Genomic DNA, 9,645 nt, shown 5'->3' on the forward strand with positions numbered 1-9,645 from the left:
AGGATCCTCTCTCGTCTTTTGATTTCTAAATCCACTACTCCTGCTCTCCTTACAACACTCTCAGACCAAAGAGTGTGAGGATGTTGGCCATTTAAACACCAGGTGGGCCAAGGATTCAAAGAGCTTTGAACTCAGGAGGAAAGCTTTGGACTTGACTTTGGATTCAGCAGAGAGACATGGTTTCTTGATGGATATGATGAAAAGTTTGTGGAATATGATACATCCGGGACGGAGTTCCACTCTGCCGCTTACCAGCTATGGATATCTTGGTGGGGTTACCACTCTGTGCCTCACTTTCATTTTTGTGAAATGGGGATAATAGTACCTCCTCACAGAGTTGTGGAGATTCAGTGAGATGCTGTGTGAAGTGTACCAGCATTGTACCGGGCATGTCACAGGGCGCAGTGTACGTTGGAATGTTGGCTATTGTCTTACTCTGCTCAGAATGCCATAAGAAAAAAACATAGACTAGGGGGCTCCAGCAACAGAAGTTTATTTTCTCCTGGTCCCAGTTCAAGGTCTGGCATGCTCAGTTTCTGGCAAGAGCTCTCCTCCTGGCATGTGGACAGTTGCCCTCTCACTGTACCTGCACATGGCCTTTTCTCTGTGCATGTGCGCGCGCACACACACACACACACACACACACAGATCAGTATCTCTGCTGCCTCTTCTTAGGAGCATGCTGATCCCATAGGATACAGGTCAGTAAGACCTCACTTGTTTCCTCATTTAATACAAATACAGCTACGCCAAGGGGTTGGAGCTTCAACATGTCAGTTTCTGGGGAGATGCATACATTCAGTCATCACAGCTTTTACTATCATTATTATTTTCCTTATCCATACTTATAAAATGAGTGGGGTGATAGATAATTGCACAAAAAGATCAAGGTGTGAGAGGTTAGAGTCAGAGCAAAGGCCACTACAGAGAAGCCAGTAGAAAGGAAGAGGAAGACAAAGTTCCGGAAGTAAGGGACTTGTTCATTGCACTGGTGGTGTTAAGAACCTACTGGATGCCAGGCCTCGATCCATGTCCTGGAGACCCAAGGATTATGAGCGTGGAGTCAGGCGAATGAGAGCTCTGCACAAGCCGTGCGGGGAGCCTGAAAGTTCCTGGGAGAGCCAAGAACACCTACCAAAGAGCCAGCACATGAGTGCCAGGGTGGAATGCAAGGAAACCACCAACAGAGGTCGTTTCTAGCCCTGCGTGGCCAAAGAGAAGAAGACAAAATGGACCAAAATGGGGGATTCAGGAAGTAGGGTTGGGAAAGGAAAGGGAGATCTCTCAACAACACAGAGGAATCACTGGGTTCCTTCTTAGCCGAGAACATCCTTCACGGTGGCAAAGACCACAGAAGAATATAAACACTGCGTTATTTCCTGTAATGAAATAATGTTCTAAGCCATATCTCCAGATACCTCCCTTATCTGGAAATGGGAAGATGACTAACTCTCTCTGTCAAGGCATTACTGAAACAATGCTGGTTTTCTAAGAGAATAAATTGGATTTATGCAATAGCATCACAAAGCCCTGGGTGCTCCCCTCCCTTCCAGGCAACACATAGTGGGGAGGAGCTGAGGCTGTAGGAGCCAGGAACCCAGACTCCCAGCCAAGCACCTGTGCTTAGAAAGGCTCATATAAAAGGTGGGTCTCTGGCAGCTGGCTTCTGGTTGCACGGGGACTAGAGCCTGTCCATTTGCTTAAAGAAACAAGATCTTCAGTGCAGGTAAATTTCTTTAGCTTCAAGGGTGGGATCGGTTTAGCCCAGAGCCCCTGTGGGCCGCTGGAGTGTTTGGGTTCAGATGATGAGAAAGAGATAGTTGCCTCTCCTGGTTTGAACATTGCCGGTCAGAGAGTGTATATGGAAAGAGCCCTGGAGTCTGGAGACCGGAATTTTGTTCTCAACTTTGCAGTCCCTAATCTGAGTGATTTTAAGGAACAGATTTCCGGCCCTTTGGCCTCAGTCTCATCATTAAAATCAGGGGTTCTTTGGGCCTAGGGGAGCTCTGAGTTTCCTCCAGCTTTGATTGTTATCGGTGGTTATTTTGTGGAGTGACTGATGTCTCTAGGTGCTGTCATTTCCTAGCGCTCAGGCCATTCCAGGGTTTTTCTGAGCCTCCTTGATTTTAGAAGGGGTCTGGAGGTAGCTGGTTCTTGTCTGGAGACTTTTGTGGGATCCTGATGTTCTGGGAAGTAGGCTGTTCTCTGGGTGCTGATAGACGGTGAGGCTGCTTTGGCTTCTGTGAAATCAGATAAGAAAACACCAGTGATGATGCTCATATTCTGTAAGAGGCAAATCGTTCCTGAAGGAAACCAGAATACATCACCCCAAAATATGCCCCCTTGACATAAAAATTATTTTGAGCTGAAGGGACTTGAGAAGTGGTACACACAGAAAAAGTTCCCTCTTTTCTGCCTAAGGCAGGAAAAAAATTCTCCTTTTATTGAAGACATACTCTTAATAGGCTCAGAGAAGGCACTAAAGGAATCTGCAAACAAACCTAGTGAAAATAACCCTTACCTTCCTTGTTCTTGTCCTAGTTAAGGAAACTCTTTTCTTAGTTACAGAAAATGAGGAATGCTTAGTTCTAGTTGAGCCTGGCCCAAATTCCTTTGTCATGTCAATTATTCACAGATTATTGTTTCTTTGTCTAAAAGGTATGAAAGCCTCCAGCTCTGGCCACTTTGTGTCTTCCTCCCCTTATAAAGGCTCCCATGTAAAAATTCAATAAACTTTGTGTGCTTTTCTCCTTTTAATCTGTCTTAGTCAGTTTAATTTTCGGACCCAACCAGGACCCTAAAAGGGTCTTTGTCCTCCCTCCATCTCTCACATAGTGGTTATCATTATGGCATCATTATGGTACTAGGGCTCATTTAGGCTAAAACTCTGGAACTCACCATGTTTGGAGCCATTTGCTGGTCTCTGGACATGAGAAGTCCCTTACTGGGGCTCTGGATGATTCTGGAAGAAGGCAGGCAGCTCTCAGCTCAGCTTATAATCCTTTTTGTGGTTTGGGTGGGAGGGTAGCGTGGATATGGGTTAAACATTGTTGTTCCAGAAATGCCAGGTATAGTCTACAGGAGTTTAGGGCTGGAACAGTGATCCTAACCTTGAGTTGGTGAAGTAGACCAAAGTTTTTCGATTGGGGGATTCTCCTTGAGAGGGTGTCTTTGACTTTTAGAATGAGGATTCTTAGACTGGTGGGTACCCATCATTACGTGGAGTGAGCACCTTGCCGTGAAGCGAAGAAGGCCATCTCTAGAGTGGGAGCCTGGCCACTGGTCTGTGATTTCCTTGTGGCCAGAAACTAATTCATCCTATACTACTATCATTAAGGGTGATGCCTGGCCCATGGGGAGGCACTCAATAAACCTTGTTTCCATGAGTTGAATCTACCACTTTTCAATCTCCCTGTAAATCTCTCTCCTGACCATCAAAACAATCAATAGAAAGGAGTAGAATAGACTCATATATTAGTGGTGTAATTGGCTTTGTGATAAATGTGTCCACTCCAAGGGTAACCAGTAAACTGATTTCTAACACATAGATTGGTTTTGCTTTTTTTTTTTTTTTTTTTTGGAAGTTACATAAATGTTGTCATAGGGTCTCTGTGCCTGGATTTTTTTCACTCTGTACTGGTGTTTGCAAATTTCATCCCCATTGTAGCAAGTAGTTCCTGTTTGTTCAGTCTCAGTGCTGTATGGTATTCTGTCGTGTGAATGTAGCTCAATACCATTTATCCGTGTTCATGGGCATGGGGTCGTTTCTCAGTCCAGGCCTCGTTTGAATAACGCTGTTATGAATACCGTTGTAATAGGTCTTTTGGGGCATAAATTTAAGCATTTCTGTTGGGTGATGCCCAGGGATTATTGTGTCATAGTCTGTATATATGTTTAGCTTTAATATTCATGGCCACGTTGTCTTCCTAAAAGATGTTTTTGATTAACGTACTGTCCCCAAAGTTTTGCCTTAGTTTCGAACTACACAGCTTGGTATTCTAGAACAGTGTAAATCATAACCTAATATGCAAAGCTATCACTCCTCAAGTCCAGGACTGAGTGTTCCAGGGGGCAGGGGGTGATCTTACCCAGCATCCTCCTACCCGGTTTACACACTTGAACAATGGGCAACGGAGCGCTAGGTCAGATTCAGGATTGTTCTTTCTGGGCAGCTCCTTTTAAAGTGATCTCTGCCTGTCACCAAAGATCGGAGACCCTTAGAATACCTTTTCTAAGGTGAAAACATCATGAGGTGACTCAGCTGTGAGGAGAAGATCAAATGTGCTAGAGGGGCAGAGAGGACTCTGGGGAGGAAGGGAAACCTGAGCTGAACTTTGAAGGATGGTTTTATTTGAAGCAGAGAGAGCAAGAAACACCTTGTATTTGTGTACCCATAAAAAGATAAGTTGGGATAGAGAAGAGATGTGTGATGTAGGTTGTTTACACAGAAAGGGGCCAAAACACAAAGAGCCCGATTGTTGGGTTTGAGACCATGGGCTGTGTGGATCTGAGGGGAGTGCTGTGAAATTGGCCAATCAGAAGGTAAATGCAGGACCAGTTGGAAGAAAAGCTACCTCTGTCTGACCAGGCAATGCAGCACTATGTCTGTGACTCCTTTGAGATGCAAATGCCCCTAAAAAAAAAAATAAAAGTAACTCCTCTAGATCTGTTTTAAAACTGGTTCCTATTCAAATGTGTTTTGAAATGTTCAGAAGAGGGAAATAGTGAAAGGCTTAGTCCATTGAAGTGTGGAAGGCGGTGGAGAAATAAGAGAAGGGACTGACCTGAGGCTAGGGTTTGGTGATCTCCTGGGTGGGAGCTACAAGACTGGAAGCAGGCTTGAGGGAACAGAGTGACCCCACTGGGATTCTGGATGAGAGGCTCACCCTCATGAAGCTGAGCAGGCTGAGAGCCCATTGGACCTCCTCAGAAGTCTTATCTGTACACAGGAGTGCTGAGTGGGGTGACCACCAAATTCCTTTTGTCCTGATATTTGGTTCATATACAGTGAGTGACATCTTCCACAAGGCTCAGGGAATATTCCTAAGCCCAAGGAAAGTTATCTCTATGAGGGTGCCTGTAGTTCTACAAAGCCACAAATTTGTGGCTCTTCAGAGTCCCATGGAGTCAGATGACAGATGGGGCTGTTGGGAGTGAATAGAGAGCTCCACAAAATTTTAATCTCTCCAAATACATACGCAATCAGCCCATAGGAACCCTTAGCATCACCAGCTAAGGCAGGGCATTTCCTGCCCCTCCTCCCCACCCAGTCTACTCCCAAGGTGTATATTCCCCTTGGAGACTCTTTTCTCCTTGAAGGATGGCCTTGATTTTACTTTGTTCCCCAGGGTGCTTTGCCCTGGAACCTGCATAATTCCCCCAGGAAAGTTACTTCCCAGCCAGCATGGATTAGAAGGGAAGGCTGTTAATGAGGCTCCTGAAAGCAAATCTCAACCGAAAACAATTCTCTGGGATGTGATCAGAACCACAGAAGAGCAGCCAAATGATTGTCAGCTCCCCCAAAATATTTCATAGCCTGTATCTCATTTCAACTTCAATCAGGAGGGGTGGAGAGGGCGGGCTTTATCATTCTTTATGTTTTACAAATGAAGAACCAACTATTTGTTCATTTAGTCAGCCTGTCAGCAAGCATTTGTCAGGTATCTGTTTATTCATGACGTATCGCCTGGCTCTGTGGATCTAGAAAAAAATATATACCATTCTTATCTTCTGTAGCTCATGGTTGGGCCGCATTCTTGTTTCCTCAAAGACAGATGTCTGCCCCAAGATAGGAGGGCTTGGCGTCTTCTGTTACAAACTATATCTAAATTAGACCTATCTAAATAGTAAAAACTTTCATGATCTTTTCAAACCATTCATTTTGCTGTTGGGAGGAAAATTTTTCCTTCACCCTCCCAGCTTCTTCTGGCTGATCTAAGAATTAAATTGACATGAAACAGATTGACAGGGGAAAATCAAATTTAATTATGTAAGCAAGAGAGCTTCCATAAGAATAGGAGGCCCACAGGCTGTCAGGCAATTGAAGTTTATATACCATCCAGAACTACAGAAAGGAGGCAGGGGTCTAGGTCTTGAGAGGAAAGGAACACGATCCACCCAAAGATGAAAAGGAGTAAAAGAGTAAACAAATGTTTGCTGGGCCCATAGCAACCATGGAAGATAGAGAAGAATTTTAACCAACAGACTTTTCTAGGTCCCATCCTCTCTACCACACCTAGTTCATATTGTACTATAGTTATCTATGGTAATAGTTCTTTTCCTGAAATAAGTCCTCTAAACTTTCTTAGGCAATTAGGAGGGTAGCAAAAAAGAAAAACTTCTTGAGTCTTCTGCTTCTTAAAAATAAACAGCATAGGGACACCTGGGTGGCTCAGTAGGTTAAAGCCTCTGCCTTCAGCTCAGGTCATGATCCCAGGGTCCTGGGATTGAGCCCCGAATCAGGCTGTCTGCTAGGTGGGGAGCCCGCTTCCCTCCCACCTCCCCCACTCCTCCCCCCAACCCCGCCTGCCTCTCTGCCTACTTGTGATCTCTCTGTCAAATAAATAAATAAAATGTTAAAAAAAAATAAACAGCCTAAAATAATCCATATGCCACAAAGACACACTTCAGGGAGGAAAATTTTGCTCCCCTACATTGCCAAATAACTTCCTCTTTTATAAACAGGTCATGAACTGTACATAGAGATGTGGGTTTTCCTATTCATAATCAGTAACCGCAAAACCACCTGAAACTTCCCAGGAATGTCTGATGTCATCACATCTGAAAAATGAATTAGAGACAAGACTTTAGCAGAGAGGAATGGCAGGCCACATCTTCAAGTCTTTTTGAGACATAAATGTAACCGTAAATGTTGAGTCTATAAAAAATTAATGAATCAATTAGGATAAAATTCTGTTGCATTAACATAAATTCTTAACAATGGACCCACTTAATCACATTTTATTCTCTGAATTCCTATTTGGAGCCTACCACTGTGTCTAGCATCGTGCCATAACATTTATGGGAGTTAGACCGTGATTTAAGCCAATTTGTCTGTAAAGGGCCAGCCAATAAATATTTCAGGCTTGTTGGCCGTATGATGTCTTTTGCAACTACCCAATTCTGCTGTTGTAACGTATGTTGCAGAAATAGCCATAGACAGTACATAAACAGGTAGCATACCTGTGTTTCAATGAATTTATTTATAAAAACCAGCAATGGGCCAGATTTGGCCCATGGGCCATGGTTTGCCAACTCCTTCTTTAGACTAAAGTTTTTTCAAACTTTATCATTAGCTCTTTTGAGTCCTGAGAGTTTACACAGCATGTGTCATCTCCATTTTACAGGTAAGGGGACCAGCTCAGAGAGGGTAAGGATCTTGCCCATAGTCACAGAGGTAGGAGGCGACAAACCCAGCCACTTCCTGGGTTTTCTAATTCCAAATCTAGTGTTCCTATGTCACAAAAGAAGTATAATCCCTGCCCAAGATAAATCAGGCAGGGCCAACAGTTAGTCTTGTTCTTTTGTTCCAGCTGTCCAGAGCCTGGAATTGATTATGTTTCCAATCCAATGCTTTTTATCATTCAGACAGACCACTGTGCAAGCAGCCTAGGTTTCTTTTCCAATTTTACTTTGCCAGAGTTCTCTGGAAATCAATCATCCCTTGGGAGGATGCTACAGGTCTGTAGCACCTGTGAATGAGAATGTGGTTCTTATTTCTTTTGTTGCCTTTCCAGAGCCCCAACTCTATATTTATGTGTGTGTGTTTAGCATGAGTACAGTGTCTGGCGCATAGTAGGTGTTCAATGCACATGTGAATTAACCGCATATCAGGGCAGGGACTCAAGGCATGGAGTATTCAGGTGTCTCACCTGGTAATGTCCCTCAGTGTTCACCAGCCAGTTAGCACCAAAAGGCTTGATCTGGATTAAGAGCACCAGCGACACCCCTCACCATTATAGAGCTCCCCATCTTGCCCTAAAGTCTATAGAGAAGGCGAGTGAAGCCAATGTAGAAAAGTGAAATGGAGACTCTGACTACTTCTTTGCGGAGTACAAATGAATCCTGACATGAAGAATGTGACAGAGAAGTCCAACACCTTCTCGGGTGGCAAGGAAAGGATGCTCAGGCACAGGCTCTGTGCCTTTAGGCTGCACACTCGAATATCATGTGCCTCAATCAGCTTTTCCCTATTCATTTGCATAGTCTTCTGTTATGGGCCTGCTCCAACACTGTTTACTTACAGTAGTTAAAATGAGTTTCCAAATACAACCAAGATATACCTGGCCCTTTGCAGAGCACTATGGCAATCTGAGAAAGAGCCCATTTCGGCCACAGGTTGTAACATATAGTAGACATTTAAGACCTGCCAGCTACCCACATCTGGGTCTAGACTCTCCTTAAGGTGCCTTAGGAGTATTTATTTAAAGATAAGATGTGTATGTGTTTGGCCTCATTCTGCAATTTGGAGGGTGGAAGCATCTTGTGATGGGCATTTAGGCCTCTGAGCCCGACAATGCACCATGACTTGTCATAAGAAGCAATGTTTTCAGGCATGGAGAGGAATCTGAGTGTGACCCAGCCCTCGGGAGGGAGGGCCTGAGCCTGGGTCTGGTTCTGAAGCCAAGGGACCCACTATTATTGGTCACACCTCAAGCTTTGAAGGATTGCTGTTCAGGCTTGAAAAAAAGTAAGATAGCCTCTGTGTGGCCTTGTGTTTGTTGACAGATGTAAATGTGGTTGGAAGAAGGATTTAGGGCAGAGGAAGCATAGTCTGATGGTCTATATCAGGAAGAAACTCAGGGGAAAATCCAAGGGCCCAGTAATAACGTTTGGATCCCTGTAACCCAAGGTAGGAGAGTACAGGGTCGTCCCCCAGGAAGTGTGAATACACTTGTGACAAGTAAGAACAGCAGGGAATCAGACTGCCCTAACCTCAGAGAGAGGTAAGGGTGTGAGACAAACAGCATTCCACCGGTGTTAATCCTGTGGGGGAAGAAAAGGGTGTTAGGCAGAGGAGGTTTCCGTGTGTGAATCACTCGGAGCAGAGCCCACAATGGGATCCAAGAACAAGACCATTACAGGAACTGATTGCTAGCGGTGCATGTTAGGCTGAATACAAAACTAAAGGTAAGTGTTTAGAACCTTATTTTATAGTAATTGATCAAATAATTTTATTTCTGTTGAATCTGAAAAAAAATTTTAAAGGAGGGCTCGTATTTTACGTATCCTTTTTGAATTTCATTTTAAAATAATTTATTAATTTATTTTAAAATAAATCTAATAATTTATAAAATAAATTTATAAATATATATAAATATAAAATATATATTATGTAAATATAAATTTTTTAAAAATATAAATATATATAAATTTATAAAACCAATTTATAAAATAAATTTAATATTTATTTTCATTAATTCCTGTGGCAAGCTGAAAAGAATACAGGTGCTTCACTAGTGATAATTTGAGAAGAACCAATTAGAAGGTGATAGGGTGTCCTCGGTGGTAGATGGTGGAACAGTAGACAGTCAAGATGAGGGGAACTCAGTGAAGACTAGACACACAAGGAAGGTTTCCTGGTGGAGGATAGGCAGTATCTTGATGAATGAAGATCACTCATACAGCTGGGAGGGAGTACTCATA

This window comes from Enhydra lutris, unplaced genomic scaffold (genome assembly GCF_002288905.1).
Source record: "Enhydra lutris kenyoni isolate GAN:26980312 unplaced genomic scaffold, ASM228890v2 scaffoldscaffold35, whole genome shotgun sequence".
NCBI classification, from domain to species: Eukaryota; Metazoa; Chordata; class Mammalia; order Carnivora; family Mustelidae; genus Enhydra; species Enhydra lutris.